Genomic DNA, 17,229 nt, shown 5'->3' with positions numbered 1-17,229 from the left:
GACAGTGTACAGACTATGACACCATTGTCTCCAGTCGTAATCCCAGAGAAGGACTGAAACACTGCCAGCTTGGTGTAGTGATTAGGACATCAACTTCTAATCTGGCAAGCTGGGTTTGTTTCCCCGCTCCCCACATGCAGCCAGCTGGATGACCTTGGGCTGGCCACAGCACTGATAGAGCTGTTCTGACTGAGCAGGAATATCAGGGCTCTCTCAGCCTCACCTCCCTCACAGGATGACTGTGGTGGGGAGAGGAAAGGGAAGGTAGTTGGAAGCCGCTTTGAGCCTCCTCTGGGTAGAGAAAAGAAGCATATAAAAATAAACTCTTCTTCTTCTTGCTCCAAAGGATGAGCTATGAGCACCTGTGCAAGAAGAAACGGAACATGAAGCCCAGGGAACCCTGCATGTGTCAGCGTGAAGCACTTCTCAAGGAGGAGAGTGATTGGCTGGCACTTGCTGTGGCGCAGGCACCAAAGATTGCCGCGTGGCACTGCCAGTTGCTGGCTTTGCCAAGAGAGGCCTCTTCCCTCCCAGAAACCAAAGTCAATGACGTGGCCGAAAACAGCCCTGGAGCCTCAGCGGAGGAAATAAGTCCGTCTGGCGCCATCTAGAGGCTACATGTCGGTCTCTCACATTCTTAACAAACCCTCAAAAAGACCTTATGTCCTCGGTATTTTAATTTATCTCTTATTTGGAATATAATTGATTTGAACAAGTAGACTGTACTGTAATTTAAGAAAGATATTGGTTTCTTAACTTCACTACATATGCTAACCTGCATTCTCGACAACCCCTCAGAAAGGCCAAGTGTCCTCTGTATTTTAATTTATCTCTTTATTGGAATAATTTATTTGAACAAGTAGATTGCAATGTAACTATGACTAGTATAATGCAGTGTCGTTTGGAATGGTATCTACATATGTGCTTTTCTCTGGTCTGCAAACAGTGACAGCCAAACGCTCTGCTTCAAAGAAGTTGATCCCCCAAGATGCTTTCAGCCTTGAGAGGACAGGCGGAGGGCAGAAGGACAATGTCTCAGCTAACTGCTGTCCGCAATTGATTATCTAATTGCCCGTTATTCTATTAATGTGGGCATATTTATTGTATGTCAAATGTTTCCCATGCAATTCAATCTCAAGGGAACACAAATCCAAATTGCTGTTTTTTCCTATTTATCTCTAGAATCTATTCACCAATTTCATTATGCTGTATGCTAATTTATACACTCACATTCTCCCTATAAAGGGAGATTCAAGTGGGTAGCCATGTTGGTCTAAAGTGTGAGCTTTCCTGTGCAGGCACACTTCTTCAGATACAATGTCATGGGATGGAAGGAATCAGTTCAAACTTCTAGAGTTGTGGGTAGCCATGTAGGTCTGAAGTAACACAACAAAATTTGAGTCCAATAGCACCTTTGTCGGTCTTAAAGGTCTAATTGGACTCAAATTTTGCTATAGGTAGAGTGTGTCAGTAACACCACACTCTTCCTATCAGTTTGAATTGATTCCTTCCTTCTCATGACATTGTATCTGAAGAAGCGTGGGAAATCTCATGCCTAGAATAAAACTTGGTTGGTCTTAAAAGTGCCCCGGGACTCTAAATTTGTTCTGCTTCCTCAAACCAACATGGCTACCAACTTGAATGCAAAAAAGATTATTGGCCATTCCAGCTGTTGTGGGTCTGTCTATCTAATCATAAATGCATAGTGCGTCTTTATTGCCAGCGCTTATGGAATCATGATGCTTGCTTCTTTTAAAAATAAATCTTGTTCCTGATTTTTTTTTTGGGGGGGGGAGCTTAGAGAAGCATGTTTTGTGCTACAACTTCTGGAAAAAAATGTTTTGCCTTTGCCTGTATGACTGAATGCCTATCTGTTGCTCCAGGCAATTCAGCTGAAAGAATAAACTCCCTTCTGCTGCCGCTGCCTCCCCCCTTGTGCGTGCGGACATGAGTGCACACACACATGCTACCCATTGAGGGCTCACTGCCGCTGTTTCCCCTCCCCTGCATGCATGCACATGCACACATACTCTGCGGAGTTCGCTTGATGCAGGTGGCAGGGGCATTTTCAGATGTCAGACATTTTAAAAATGATGTTCCCATCCCCAGAAGAGGGGATGGGAGCAAGGGTGGTATGAGGCAGGTGCCTTTCATGCTTTTGAGCCTCCATACCTGTCTTTGGCTAGTGGCCAGCTGGCTGCTCTCCATTTTTGTTGTTGTTAGATGCAGTCATGTCCGACCCATCGCAGCCCCATGGACAATGATTCTCTAGGCCTTCCTGTCCTCTACCATTCCCCGGAGTACATTTAAGTTTGCACCAACTGCTTCAGTGACTCCATCCAGCCACCTCATTCTTTGTCTTCCCCTTCTTTTTTTACCCTCAATCGCTCCCAGCATTAGGCTCTTTTGCAGGGAGTCCTTCCTTCTCATGAGGTGGCCAAAGTATTTGAGTTTCATTCATTACCTAATGCTCTCCATTAGGTAGCACTAAATATGTTGGTGAATCCACTTTTTGGGATTCGTGTTTTAAAATGAAGGATGTAGCCGGCTGGTCACTGCCCAGACGCTGGATGTTGGTGATGTCATGTGGAGGGGCCAGAATATAACGACTTCATAAGGTAAGTGTTACACTATATTTAAAAGGTGTGGAAATGCTCTGAGTCTCGTGCATTTCTGGGCAAGTTTAATGCGTTCGGCTTCCCTTTTTCGCCACACATCACGGTGAGCAGCAGGGGGCGCTGGAGGCTAGCCAGTCAGCATCCAATCATCCTGGCCATGAATCAGCTGGAAGCTTGTCAAACACAGAACCTGAATAATAGTGTCCGCAGCAGCAAATCCTCCCAGCATTCCTTTCCTTTAAGCTTGCGCAGAAATCGCACACAGAGCCCAACAAAAGGATTGCAGTCCTAGTGGATGGAAGAGCTCAAGTCAGACGTGGCATTGCAAGGAATCCTAGACAACCATCTAGAGACGCCCCCCCACCCCCAAATTATATTATTCTGTGAAAATATGGCAGGGGGGGACAGAATGCCTTCTCCTCTTCAGTCAAGAGCCAGCTAAACCAACAGTCCTGCAATTAGTTTAAGCATTTATAGGTCACTTTGACCACAGACGTTCAAGGCAGCTCACATCAAAGCATATGCAATAATCAGGAGAAATAAAAGGAAGTCGGAAAGAATACAGTTAACAAAAGCCCAGAGGGATTATTAGTCAGTTGTGGCAAAAAGGGAGTAAGAAGTCTTATGATAATTGAAAGACTGTCCGCATTAGGTTTCTGGGACTTTTTCAGATGGAGAACAAAGTTTGAGTTCATTGGCACCTTTAAGACCAACAAAGCTTCAGACCAACACCTCCTTCCTCGGGAAGTGGTGGATTCTCCTTCCTTGGAAGTTTTTAAGCAGAGGCTAGATCACCACCACACAGAAATGCTGATTCTGTGAATTTAGGCAGATTGTGAGTGGCTGGGCAGAAGGGATTGTGTCCATGTGTGGCTCTTGTGGCCCTTTCTTGCATGCCCAGGGAAATGCTGATCACCACTTTGGGGACAGGAGACAAATTTCCTCCAAGCCAGACTGGCCGGGGATTCTGGTTTTCTTTTTTGGGGGGTGGGGGGCATCATTAGGGCATGGAACTGGGGTCACTGTGGGTGGGCAGGTAGTTGTGAATCTCCTGTATTCTGGACCAGCAGCAGGCCCTGCAGAGGACAAAAAAGAGAGCAGGGAAACATTGGTGAGAAGTCTCTGGAACCGACTGGATCAAGTTACTATGAATGAGGAAATGGGCTCGGCTACAGGAAAGTTAATTCTGGAATAATATGTCGCAAAGCTTCAAAATGACACACAGCTCCTGCTTACTTTTGAAACCATCTAAATTCCTTAACAGGCCAGTTTCAGGAATAACCTCCAACCTCTTCTGCCCTAACCATCTAAGAAGGTTGCCAAAGGCCAAGTGCAAACAAAAGGTTTTATTTTATCTTTATTTTATAATTTGCTTTATATACAACAAGGCATAATCCCCTCCATCCATAACTCCACCTCCGAGCTAATATGATAGTGGGATAAAATTATCTAAATAAATAGATGACCTCCACCAGATTCCGCAACTGGGCGGGATAGGAAGGTCGACTACAAATTCTCCCTAAGGGGGGCGGGAAATTGGTTTCTTTCCGGTCGAATCCTTTGACGACTTGGCCCTCTTCTGCACACGTTAGATAACACACTTTCATTGTGCTGCTGCAGCTGCATTTTCCTGCGCAGAACAGGACAATCTATTTCTAAAGTGCGCCGAGAGCGCATTATCCAACGTGTGCATAATGAACCCAGGCTGAAGTTCATCAGGCTAAACTTCACAGTGAGGAAGCTTCACCTGCTGGGAAAGGTGCCTTCCGTCGGTGATGCGGAAAACAAAGCGGAGGGCAAAACTTTATTCACCCAGCCCCGACCCCGAGCTCAGCCAGGACCGCCCTTCCTAAGTCGCCCGAGGGAAGAAGAAGCGCGCGCCCCAACTGGCAGCCCGAGCTAAAGATGGCGGCCATGGCACGCGTTGCGCACTGCGCCTGCGCTCACCTCTGAAAGCCTTACGCGCACTCACAAAAGAGTCTCGGAGGTGGCCGCTGGAATCACATGATGGTCTCGGCGGACGTGTGAATGGCGCCGCCCTCGACTCGCAGGTGGCCGCCCGCCCGCCCGCTGAGGTGAGCCTGGGGGAGGGCGCGGAAAGAGGGGGGATCAGGCGCAAGAGCAGGCCTGTCGAGAGGGAGGCCCCACCCAGGACTGCCCCGCAGGGATTGCAGGAAGCCCCCCACCCTCCCCGGATCTGCCGGACACCCAAGCCCCCCCCCCCCGCCCTCACCTGTCCGCCCAGGAGCCCCCCCCCACCTTGCATGGCCGGGGCAATGCTCCCGCAGGCCGCCCCAGCCCCCCCCCAGCTCCCTCCGCCCTCTGTGGTCGCCCAGAGACCCCCAGGGAGACAAGGGCAGCCTTCAGTCCCATGAGATCCCAGTCGGGTGGGCATGGGGGGTGGCTGTGAATCCCCTCCCCACGTGCCGGCCGTGTTCCCCTCGCCCCTCCATAGGCTTCCTTGACAAGCCTGCGGAGCAAGATTTCTGCAGACTCACCCTTCAGTGCTACAGCCCAAGAAGAAGTACTTTCACGGGGAAACAAGTTCAGGAAGGAGCATTGCCTAAGTAGCTGTGGGCTGCCGGAGCCAAGTAAAGCCGCCAAGTCAGGGGCAGTCTGCCTTAGGACGCTGGTTATGAAGGGCAGGGAGATTTGCAGCCTTTGTAGCTGCCTTGTAAATCCCCTTGGGTTGGCTCCTGTAGGAACCAGGATGCTGAACGCACCTTGATCCACTCTTAATTTCCTGTTTCCTCAAGTTTCCATGGATTGTAGACTTTTTTCCCCTGGGGAAAAAAGTAATTTCCAGGTCCCTCATTAACCCAGCCCCCTGGTTTTCTCTCAGTAAACCCAGATAGTTTTTAAATGTTAGATTGTCGGCATTTTAATGTTTCTAACCCAGACATGTGGAGATTGATCATGGAAGTGATATATCAAAGATAATTTGGAATTCCCGGAGTTCTGTTGTTGTTTTGTCAAAGTCTTTTGCTATGTCTGATTTATTTCTGTAGTATCAGGCAGGTGTCTGATTTAAATAGAAATAAACAGTCTTATATGCCAGTTCCCCCGTAGAGTCACTTGACAGCACAAAGATTTGGCCAAGAAAAATAACAAAAAAGGAACCTGGAAGAAACAGATGTGAAAGCTAGAGTCTGATAGAATTTTCCCTCTGTTTTGTTCTTGGAGCTTTGAGAGTTTGAAGTGATTCTGTCCGTTTCCAGGCCCACTCTTGGGGCACCTCTTGAGCTTCCCATTCTCCCTCTACATACTCAAGCAGTGTGATTCATGTAGAAGCAAAGAGTAATTGCTTGATAATGTTAATCACCAATGGCAAGGAAAAAGAAGTGACAAAAAAAGGAAAAATGTTATAAGGGGGGAGGCATCTTATAGAATTCAAGCAGTCGGTGATTAAAAGCAGCATCAGGGATTTGAGTGAAGTTGCTTCCTCTCTTTCTGCTTCCCCACCCCCCTTTTGGGACTGCAATGACTAGCCTAGGGAATGGTTAAGCTGCTTGATAAGGTTTAGGGGTTGGAGGCAACTGTTCTCTAGAAAGACTTGCAAGTTTACAGGGAATACTTGGCTTTTTGGCACGTCCCTGTCTTACAGTATCTCATTTCTTCCTATGCTAGTTTCTTCACAAAATGTATAATAAAGTGAACCATTTCCTCTTTTTTATTTTTGTTTGAAGGTGGTGTAAAATTACAATCAATAATGGTGTGTTCTCACTTGACAGTTCTGGGAAGACTGGGGCTTTTGCACGCTTCCCATCAAAGAGAATATGAAAGAAGAGCTGGTGCTAGGAGCATGTGCTGTGGCCTGGAGTCTCCAGTTGCTTATCTCTGCAAGAGTCTGGCTTCATGTTCTCAGATTATAGTGAAGTTCTGGAGATGCCTGGTGGTGAGGCTTCCCTAATTGATAGTGGAAGGTTCAGACCATGTGCCTGATTGGGGGGGAGAGGGGGCGCAAAATGACTTGACTTTGAGGCTCCGTGCTTGTTTGAAAACACGTACGCTTGGTTCATAGCATAGTTCCAATGGCTTTCTCTCCCCTTGTTTATTTTGATGTGCCGGAAGATTTATTTGCATAGCAGCAATGATTTACTACAGTAGCACAGAGTCAGTATGGCATCCCAGCTGCTGTGCTCCTTCATACCCTCAAGCAAAGTGAGCACCCACTGGGTTTGCCACTGTTTTAGAACCCATAGGTGCAAGAAAGCTTTGATGTTAGGTGGCTGCCTTCATCTTTCCATTTGCCAGCTTCTGTCAAGTATATCACAGCTGACCCTTTCGTTCACCCAGATCAACAGAATCCAGTCTCGAGTCTCTGAAAAGCTGTAGTAAGATTCCATTTGGATCTCTAAACTATCCTGGTTTGGTTAAGGTGGTTGAATCAAGCACTTTAAAAGAGTAGTGTGTTGAACCGTCCCCCCTGATATGAGCTTTCACGCTGGAAAAGAATACAAGAATATGTTTCTTTTAAAACAGGAAACTTCTCTTGATGTCTCTTTCATGAGAAGTGTGGTGGTGACACCTTAAGATCTTCCCATTTCTCCCCCTTGATTTTGGGGTCCTAGTTGTAAATTAAATGGAGTGTTGTATGTTCAACAAGTCTTGGCACGATCACCCCATCATCACCTGTGATGCTGCCAGAGGAAACAGTGGCTGTGGTGTTCCTTTGCAGGATGGAAAATATGGACCTTGGATCCTCACCCCTGTGTGTCTGTGGCTCCAGAAAAACTAGTTGCCGGTGAGGGTGAGCGTCTGCATCTATCATAGGACTAAAATGCTTGGTATGTACTGATGTAGGAGGGATAATAGGTCTGCTTCAGCAGAGGCAGCCTGCTTGTAGCTCTGGGCATGTGGGGTGACGTGTCTGTTTGCAGGTTGCTCACTGTGGGCTGACAGCTCTGCCTGTCAGGTGGTGTCCAGCCAACTGAAATAAAGGCTTGCCACAGAATGCAGGCCTGGGGAGTGGCAAATGCAACCTTGTGGGTTCTTGGCATCAAGCACCAGAGACATCACTATAAAACGTCCTCCTGCAGCTTGGGCTCCAGCTGTTTCCAACCTCCCCCCCCCTTCCCTTTATGAGTGGCTTGTGTTGCTTGCTGAGCCATGGATACAGTTATGAGGTTTGATTAAAAATACATAACGGAATGAGAGAAAGTTGAACATGATGTGCTCAAAGGGTTTAGATGTGTCATTTTTCAGATGACTTTGTTATTGCTTTTTAAATCAATAGGATGGACACCACAGTGCCCTAGATTAAGGCAGGGTTGGAAGAGTTCCAAGTACCTGTTTACTGAACCCCCCTAGATACTGAAGGCTGAAGCTTGGCTGTTGGAACTCTTTTGTTCTTCAGCCCTGGGTAGAACTATCTCCAAGGCGGTTGGGCAGGGTTGGGAAGCACTTTCTGTTCTCCAGCATTTGTTGTCCAAGGTCTGGAATGCAGCTGACCCAAGTTTAAACCAGTGGAGAAGCACACCTGAAACGGTTCCCCTCTGGGGACAATCCACATTGTGTGCCTCTTAACTCTTTGCTTGCCATTTTCCAACTACATTTTCTCAACCTTGGCATCTCATGTGCTTTATGAGGATATTGGTGCTGTTTTACCTTACAGGAGTATTAGTGTTGACTTGCTTTGTGTCTGTGCAGGAGGGGGAGACAGTTTGCAGTTTGATCACAGACAACAAGAAGAACAAGTAGCCTCATGGAATCAAACACAATATTGCTTCAGTAGCACAAATCTGCTGCAGTACCTGGTAGGGCACTGTGTCTTGGACCTGGGAAAAGTAGCTTTGATGCTGGCTCCAGTGGCCTGTTCCACTTAGTTATATTTTATCCACCTGCAGAACGGTTTTCCTCCTTGGTGGGTGTTGAATGTTAAGAACATCTTATAAATATGGCCAGTTCTTGACAGAGTTCCTCACATGGAGTCCTCTGGGCTAATAGATATTCTTATGAGTGCCTGTTTTCAGGGCTACAGGTGACGTAATGATATTTCCGTTGTGAGTTTGACATATACATCTGTGTCTTGGACAGAAATGTGTGATCTCTGCAGAAATTCTTTTCTTGGTTCACCCTTAAACTTGCTTGGGGCTAATGCTTGCCAGCACTGCATTGCCAAGAACCAGCTGCCTCTGAAATCATGAGATTGGTGTCCTGTTCTGTACTCAGAGGAGTTCATGAGAGAGCCTCAAATGCAGAAGTTACAACATAACTAGAAGGTTTACTATGTACAGATTTTTTTTTCAAGCCTGGAAGTAGGCATGACAGAGCAAGTTTTCGGGGGGTGCATATGTCCATTAAAACCCTCCCCATTCCTGTGGTTGACATTGGACAGGATTTTGAAACACTACAAAACACTAAAATCTGTTTGACAGGAGAGCATAACTGGACAGAAAAAGAAGAGGACAAGCAGAGCCTCCTTGTGCTGTGTTTTGCTCCCTAGCTTGTTTGCGCAGCCACCAAGAGGTCCATGTTCCATTTGGGAAGCCTTGTCTGCAGGGATGATTCCTTGTAGAAATGATTCAAAGCTGGAAATGCTCCTTTGTGTGCTTGTGAGTGACACAGAGAGAGAGAGATCTATTCCCTCATTGTGTGTGTGCGTGAGAGGAAAATGAGCTAAGAACAGTCTCTGGAACTAGGGATTTCATCTGTAAATTGAAGACAGTTTTTTCATCTATTGGGAAGGAGCCCCTCTCCACCTCAACCTCCTTAGCAGCTCTGCACGCCCTGCCCTGTCATCTTACTCCATGTATAGGCTGCTCATTGATGAATAGGAGTGCATCCAGTAAGTGTGGCCTTGCCCATGTGAACCTTTGGTGGCAGTCCCCTCTCCTTGCTGGTCTGTGGCAGGGCTGGTTGTTGCTGAAGAGTTGCCCCAGAATCTCCCAACTTTGCTCCCATCAGCTCCCTTTGTGAACTTCCAGTTTCACTGGCTCACTTGCACAGAGTGTTTCCCTACTAATGAACGTGCAAAGTGTTAAGATGCACAGCCCCTTGGTCTAGAATGAGCTTGTCTCAGATTGTGAGTTTTGGGCCCATGATACATTCTCTGGGCATTTCAGGCTCCAGCATCAGGCATGCTCCCTCAGGCTTGGTGCTAAATACCAGTGTATTCATTTTCAAATGGGGTGCCTCATTTCCTACACTTTTGGATTCTGCGGGAGAGGCATAATTGCCCACACTCTTTAGAGGTGAGAACTTGGTGCCACATTCCTGGGAAACTTGGACATCTTGTTTACAAATATTCCTCCTCTCAGATGAGGAATCCGTAGAAGCATGTTAGAACAGGCAGCCAAGACTTGGCTCAGTGGGATTCTCTGCTGAATTCCCACAGCAAACCCTATGCACCAGGCAATCCAAAGTGATCTGGGAGGATGCGGTAGAGGTTTATAAAGCTAAGAAAGGTATGTATGGTCTTTCTACTATTCTAACACTAGCAAACAACCAGCACGCTTAGAATGGAAGTGCCATTTTGCATGCAACATAGGTATGGAACTTACCATCACCAGATATGGCAGTGGTTCTCAACCTGGGGGTCGAACCCCTTTGGGGTTTCACATGAACAATGGATCTTAATGTCATTGGTCAGTTTCGGTTTAATTTCTGTGAAAGAACACTTGCATAATTCTTTGGTTGGGGGGTCACCACAACATGAGGAACTGTATTAAAGGGTCGCGGCATTAGGAAGGTTGAGAACCACCGCTACAAGAAGTAGGACTCCAACTTCCTCTTCTGAAAAATCAGGTCTAGTCCAAATGAAATCCAGTCTTTACTAACCGGGGGGGGGGGGGTCTGAGAAGGAGCACCAGGCAATTCTGTATTGACCAAGATGTATTCTCTGCATGTTACATTTTCAAAGGACACCACATGTTCTGTGCATCAGGTTATTTTGAGCTATGCCAGAGTTCAAAGGAATCTGAAGAACTCTCTTTCTTTCTTTCAAACTAAGAAGTGAGTAAGGCCAATTCCTTTCTCTTGTTCAAAGAATTCAGCCACATTTGGAGAAGGGCACTCTGACTCACAAAAGCTTACTCTGGAAGAAGCCACTACAGAGGTGGAGTGCACTGGAAGAGAAGTAGCCAGTTCTTGCTCATTCACCAAACCACGTAATCCAGGTTGTAAGAACAATTCAACGTGAAATCACAATGCCCAAAAGATGTGAATTAATTATCTAGGAGACAGCTAAGGAAGCTGAGAGACTGCATCACTCCAGAAGCAAAGAATTTGTGCTGACTGTTTTTTCTTTGGAACTCTCTAGCTAAGTTCCTCAATAAAGACAGAGGTGGGAGCAAGCACTGAGTTCCTTCCTCAATGAGAATGAGCCCAAGATGTTGCCAAAGCACTGATGTGACAACGTCAAACACTTATCCCTCAATCCCACTTATGCCTGGCTAGGGCAGCACAGTTACTTATTACATCTATGCTCCTGAAGGGGCTTTGGACTGGTGCTCCACAATTTGTCAGGTCCACCACCAACCACAGCAAGTAACAAGCATTTTTAAAAATCCTTTCTGTACAAGAGAGTCTCTCTATTTCACCATCTTGTTTACAACAGCCGCCAGCCACATTATTCTGGGAAGCTGTCAAGCAGGACACAGAGAGAACATTTGTTTGATTCATGGCATCTAACAATCACAGATACAATATAATTGGACATAGAGGTTCCATTTAACTCCCATATATGATAGTCATTGGCAATCCTGTTCTCCCCGAGTTACCTTCCTAAGCTACTGGTCATTACCATATCTCAGAAATTAAAACGAAAATGACCATGGCATGAAGAGCCATTGTTCATGATTGTATATACATTGTTTTTTTCCCCGGGGTTTCACAGTTCAGCGAGCTGTGTCACCACCACCTGGAGTGCATGGTGGGAGACTGGGCTGTGCTGGAGGCGCTGCTGGAGCAGTTGGTGACCAAGCATGGGCGCTTGCAGGAGGAGCAGCAACTGTGGCAGTGCCCCCCCCCGGCCAAGTTGCTCGCCCTGTCGCGACCCCTGTGAAAGGGTCATTCGACCCCCAAAGAGGTTCCGACCCCCAGGTTGAGAACCACTGTCTTGTAGGAAGTCATTGAATTCTGGATAAGAGAGCAAGACAGTATTTTGTCAATTCAAGAGAAGAAGGCAATTCAGTTGAGGGAGACTTCCAAAGAAGCCAGTTGGTTCAAGGAAATTCAGTCATAGATCTTCCTTGGAAATTTCCTACAGAATTGCTGGTGTCGTCTAACTTTACTGAGCTGATTATCGTTTTTGCGTTTGGGGCGTGGGGTCTATAGAGTTTCCATTTTCCAGCAGTCAGTTCTAGTAGTACGACTTTCAGAGTCGGTCATGGCTACGGTGAGTCCTCAGTAGAGGAGAGCAAGCAAAGCTCGCTAACTGTATGGAAGAAGAACTTTAGGACAGATCTTGTATGAGTACAGGGATTAAAATACAAATTTGGGGGAGCTCTGGGAAAAAACCCAACATGAACAGTATGTTTATGCAAGATTATAGCATTAGACAAAAGCAGCATATGATATATATATTATCTAAGTGTGGCTAATTTTGTCTACAGTGAATTTATCATCCCATTATAACATGGATGATGATGATATATTATTGAAGCATTCATTGTTTTCCATGTTGTAAAGTATAAATTTTATGCTAGTCCGGTTATGGGAACTGAGACAGTTTCTGTCTGAATTGTACACTTGTGTTTACTACAAAATGGTTTTCTATTTTCACTCTGTCCAACCTACCCCTCAATCAACAAAAATTAAGGTGGGGTAGGTATGGCTCAGTTTGGCATCTCTTTGCATGCAGACAGTCCCAGATTTAATCCCCAGGATCTGGTAGTTGGTAACACAGCTTGAGGTCTGTAGAGTAGCTGCCAATTAGGATATGAATCAGGTTAATGTGCTCAGAATACATGTTCTAAGATAGCATGCAAATACTAGAGAGAGTGGGCATTGCCATGTTGCTTGTAGGAAATGAAGGTATTTATAGCATCTCAAGTGGGTTCTAGTTCCTGAATACTTTTGCCGGAATGATATTTTGTGAGTCTTTAAGGTGCCACAATATTAATGTTTGGTTTTATTGGGGCAGACTAACATGGCTACTTCTCCGGGGCTTTTAAATTTTCATTTATTTATGTTGTTTGAAGGAACGCTGTCTCTCATACAGACCTGTCTGAACACTGAGATTTCAAGGAGAGCCTTCTTACAGTCTTGCCTCTGTCAGAGGCATGGGGGTGGGACGGTGATATGCAGGAGGGCCTTCTCTGTGGTGGCCCCCAGCCTTTGGAACAGCCTCTGTCTGGTGATGTTGTATGGTTTTCTGTGCCTAGTGAAAATACAGCTCCATCTAGACCAGGGGTAGTCAACCTGTGGTCCTCCAGATGTCCATGGACTACAATTCCCATGCGCCCCGGCCAGAGGACACGCAAGTAAGCTGCGGGAGCAGGCCAATCCATCCATCATTCATTATATCCATTATGAAGAAAACACGTAGGCCTGCAGAACAACAGGAGAGGTAGACGTCAGTGTCATCTAGTGATGTCAGCAGCCATCCAAACATCTGGGAAGGGCTGTGTAACCCCTGGGGAGCTCTTGCCTAACCCTGGTTGGGAATCCCTGGGTCAGAGAGATGGAAATGCCACCTTCAGAAGTGTATGGACCTAGATGGAGAATATGTAGAGGATAGTTTCACAAATTGATATTTTTGTTTCACAAAAGTTTCTGTGGCTTTGCAGCTGTACTTTTTGACTTACCCTCGTATACGACAGAAGACACCCCCACCCCCAAGATATAAAGAGCATAGCAATTGTGCTGAAGTCTACTGCTGCCTGACCACAAGCCGCCAATCACTGTGGTGTGCTGCAAACACTCATGTGACAGAGATGGTCAGCAGGTAATCATGTTGAGGTGGCCATGGCCACCCAAGAAGGCCACTGTTGCCACTGTATAGAAGGCTAGAACAAGAGAATAGGCAGCCCCAGCACAGAGTAACTGCAGCCAACAACCATGTTGTAGGTACAGCTGATAATTAGCACCGCAGTGGGAATGTGTCCCTTCCTGCCCTTACCTCCTGCTCGATAGCTGCCTGCAAGAGGTCCTAAGAGACACAGCAAGAAATAAAGTTCTGAATCCGCAGTAAAGGGCAAGTGGGCTCTAAGGTTCTGCATGTGGTGCTTTTGCAAGTTCCACACCTCTGTCCAGGGATCCCCTCATGGTGGGCTACCCTCTTGGGAGACCACAGGTAACCACTGAGCTGACTTTTGCTCATCAGCTGCAGGGAGTGCCGCTGGAACAGTGTCTGCAGGCTCCACTGCCTGAGAGGCTCTGATCTGACAAAACATTAGGCAGGTGTTTGGTCAGCAGTAGCACAGGTTAGAGCAGAGTGGCAGGTAGTCACCTTGCACTGTTGTTCTACTTCCTGTGGCCCCCAATTGCATGGAAGGCGGGTACACAAACCCAGTATCATGCTTACAGCAGAATGTGGTACAAGTGCATGTTCCCTTTCTGCACTCTGTATTTTTACTGCTAGTAACTGTTACGGGGTAGATGTATTGGGGGAGGGAGAAACAGTGACAATGATTGCCAAATGCAGCTTCACAGACTTCTGGAAATCTTTCATGCCTGACTCATGAATAATATGTGCACCATGTATAATGCAGAAAGTGCTTTAACCTTATCTTGTTGTTCACACAACAACCATGTGAAAAAAAAACTGCTGCAACTCTAGAAGGAAACTGAAGTACATCAGGAGTTGGCACAGATGTCTGCTGGCTGGGCCCTGTCCAATGAACCTAACAGATGCACCTTAAGCATAGCTGGAGGGTTGGCGGTAGGACAGCACCTGCTGGCTGTTCCATTGAGATGTGCTGTGGATCAACAATGTGTGCATTAAGTTCTTTTTGTTCTTGTATCACCATCACGACAACAACATTGATAAATGTTTGAATAGACCTGAGTGCAAGAATTCTTGTGGAACAGCCAGCCAGCCAGTCCTGCTGGAGAAGAAACTCCTTCCAGGCCCCTAGTGTGCCAGAGGTTCCCCAGCTCTTACTGAAGAGACAGGGTCTTAAATCTGAGGACTGGATCTACCATGATATTTCCCCTTTCCTCCAAGGAGCTCAAGGTGCTAAACATTACTCTCTCCTCCTCTGTGTTATCCTCACAATGAGCTAGGTCTGAGCGGTTGCATGTGGCCTAAGGTCAGCCAGTGAGCTTCATGCCTCTGCACAATGGCGGCCAACACAACAAAAGCATTCTTTGTTCATCATCTGGGAGTAAGGGAGGATAAGCCAAAAAGCATAAGTGTGTGGAAGGGAAAGTAAGAGACAGTCCAGGACTCTTTCTATGCTTGATAAAAAAATTTTAACATTCAGTTCCCACCTTGTTAAAAGGAATCCAGGTTTGTAATCCCATTTTAATGTCTCCAGTCTTGGACATCTCATGTTAGGAGCATTTTCTCCTAGCAGTAGAATGGGGTGATGATGTCATTTGCATGTATGGAGGTAGTTAACTGCCAAGGAAGCTGGACTTGCTGCTGGCAATGAATACATCCACTGAGTTTGTTTTATTCCATTGTGGATCCTGCTGAATTCAGATTGATTTGAACTTGGGTCTTCCTCTAACCCCCCCCCCCTCCATTGAAACAGAAACGTGTTCTGCACATAATTAGGGAAACCGGAGGTGGGGGGAGCCAAGCACAGCAGGAGCCTCTTTCTTTTCTTGAAGGGAGGGAGGATTGGAGACAGCAGAGGAGGAGGAGGAATAAATCCAAGAGCAAAATCTCTGCCGAGAGAAGTTAGGGCTACTGGAGCCTCTGCTGAGAGAAGTTAGGGCTTCCCCTTTAAGTTAGAGCTTCCCCTTTATTCATGCCGATATTTCAAATATCGAGGGTTATATCCACTCCAGGATATCGCAGGGGAAAGGTAGGGTCACTCTGGATCAATCATGCTTGTTGCAGATGAAAAATGTAAATTGCCCCAAATCCAAATGGAAATCGCATTCAGTGTAGACAGCAGGGACTGAATCAACCTGGGGTTGGAATAAAAGCTCCGTCCAGATTCAGCCCTGGTTGCATATCTGACAAGGGGAAACCACTCACAAGGGGGGGGGGTGTAGGTTTGTTTCACATCTTCAATTGCTGGCTTCCTTGTCTTAAACACGGGCATCTGGCCAAAGCTTTTTCCTTTCTCTGTGTTATTTGCTTGTTTACTTCTTCAGCTTGCAGAAGTGTTCCCACTTGCTTTTTGTTTAAATGTTCTCATTCCTTGGGATTAGGAAGCAACCGCTCTTGAGTGCTTGGGACCAGGAAAACATCCAGGGTTTTTATTAAGGCAGCACTGAGCCTGCTGGCTGTCTGATGTGGTCCTTGTAGAGACTCTGCCTTGCCCATATTAAGGGCTTGTGGCCCATATAGAAGTTGGACCATGTGTTGCAAAAGATATATAGAGTGCTAGATGTATGGCGGATCACTCTGCCAGTGGCTACTGGGGCCTCTGGCTGTTTCTAAGAAATCTTTAAAACAGGGGTAGTCAACCTGTAGTCCTCCAGATGTTCATGGACTACAATTCCCATGAGCCCCTGCCAGAGTTTGCTGGCATGGGCTCATGGGAATTGTAGTCCATGAACATCTGGAGGACCACAGGTTGATTACTCCTGCTTTAAAAGACACCTTCAAAGAGATTAAGACCATCATTGGCTAAGCCAGGGGTAGTCAACCTGTGGTCTTCCAGATGTTCATGGACTACAAACACTGGCAGGGGCTCATGGCAATTGTAGTCCATGAACATCTGGAGGACCAAAGTTTGACTACCCCTGGGCTAAGTCATGTTAAGTCTGCAGCCAGGCATGGACTACTTTGCAATAGCAGGGAGACTCTGTGCTCTGCATATAGGCCTTTTGAGAGCATCTGGATGGTGGCTGTGGGAAGCTAGGTGCTCAGCCAAATGTACGTTCCCTTTGATCCAGCATAGCTGCTCTTCCATTGTGGGCTTGTGCTCCCTTAGGCATGTGTGGTGCTAGATCAGGGGTAGTCAAACTGCAGCCCCCAGATGTCAATGGACTACAATTCCCATGAGTCCTTGCCAGCAAACGCTGTAGTGGGAAATGCTGGCAGGGGCTCATGGGAATTGTAGTCCATGGACATCTGGAGGGCTGCAGTTTGACTACCCCTGTGCTAGATAATGCCTTTCCGAGGCTCCTGTAGCCTGCCTTTGGAGCTGTGCTGGATGGTAAGAAATCCTCTTATCCTGATGCACCAGGTGACCATAATAAAGTACCGAGCTGTGCATAAGAAGTCGGATGGATCACCAGCAAATGTATACCACAATGCAGCCCAAATTGTGCAAGCCAAAAAATTTGAATACAGGCTCATTGGTGCAAGAAAAGAAAATGTCTTCTACCACTCAAGCCCACAGTAGGACTGGCCAAGCCACACCAGCATTTGCCACATTAAGCAGTTTACGAATGTGGTGCTGGGCAGAGCCATTCTGGAGAGGAAGGGCATCACCTGCAGGCCACAGGAAGAAAAAGCCAGACAGCTGCCAAAAAGAGTTCTCATTGGAGTGCGTTGGTGGGTGCTGGAAGGAAATGTTGCCGCTTGTTGGACCAGTATTTCCAG

The 17,229-nt window shown here is 46.7% G+C and overlaps 1 protein-coding gene and 1 long non-coding RNA gene across 3 annotated transcripts in view; one reads left to right on the top strand and one right to left on the bottom strand.

Annotated features, from left to right (window-relative positions):
• Positions 1 to 3,076: 3,076 nt before the first annotated feature.
• LOC143823035 (uncharacterized) lies at positions 3,077 to 5,295 on the bottom strand. Its single transcript, XR_013226360.1, has 3 exons — positions 5,117 to 5,295; positions 4,566 to 4,699; positions 3,077 to 3,694 (listed from the first exon to the last, which is right to left on the bottom strand). It is a non-coding gene; the product is annotated as an uncharacterized LOC143823035 (long non-coding RNA).
• Positions 4,561 to 17,229, top strand: part of CLCN5 (chloride voltage-gated channel 5) — a 29,900-nt gene continuing 17,231 nt past the window's right edge. Inside the window, exons 1-2 of one of the 2 annotated variants that reach the window (XM_077308832.1) lie at positions 4,679 to 4,693; positions 7,297 to 7,405. The gene's annotated coding sequence lies outside the window, so the exon portion shown is untranslated. Of the gene's footprint in view, positions 4,694 to 7,296; positions 7,406 to 17,229 lie in introns of both variants that reach the window. The other variant, XM_077308834.1, reaches the window with a different exon arrangement.

Source organism: Paroedura picta, chromosome 13 (genome assembly GCF_049243985.1).
Source record: "Paroedura picta isolate Pp20150507F chromosome 13, Ppicta_v3.0, whole genome shotgun sequence".
NCBI classification, from domain to species: domain Eukaryota; kingdom Metazoa; phylum Chordata; class Lepidosauria; order Squamata; family Gekkonidae; genus Paroedura; species Paroedura picta.
Note: the sequence above shows the minus strand (reverse complement) of the source record. Positions and strands in the feature narration are given on the sequence as shown.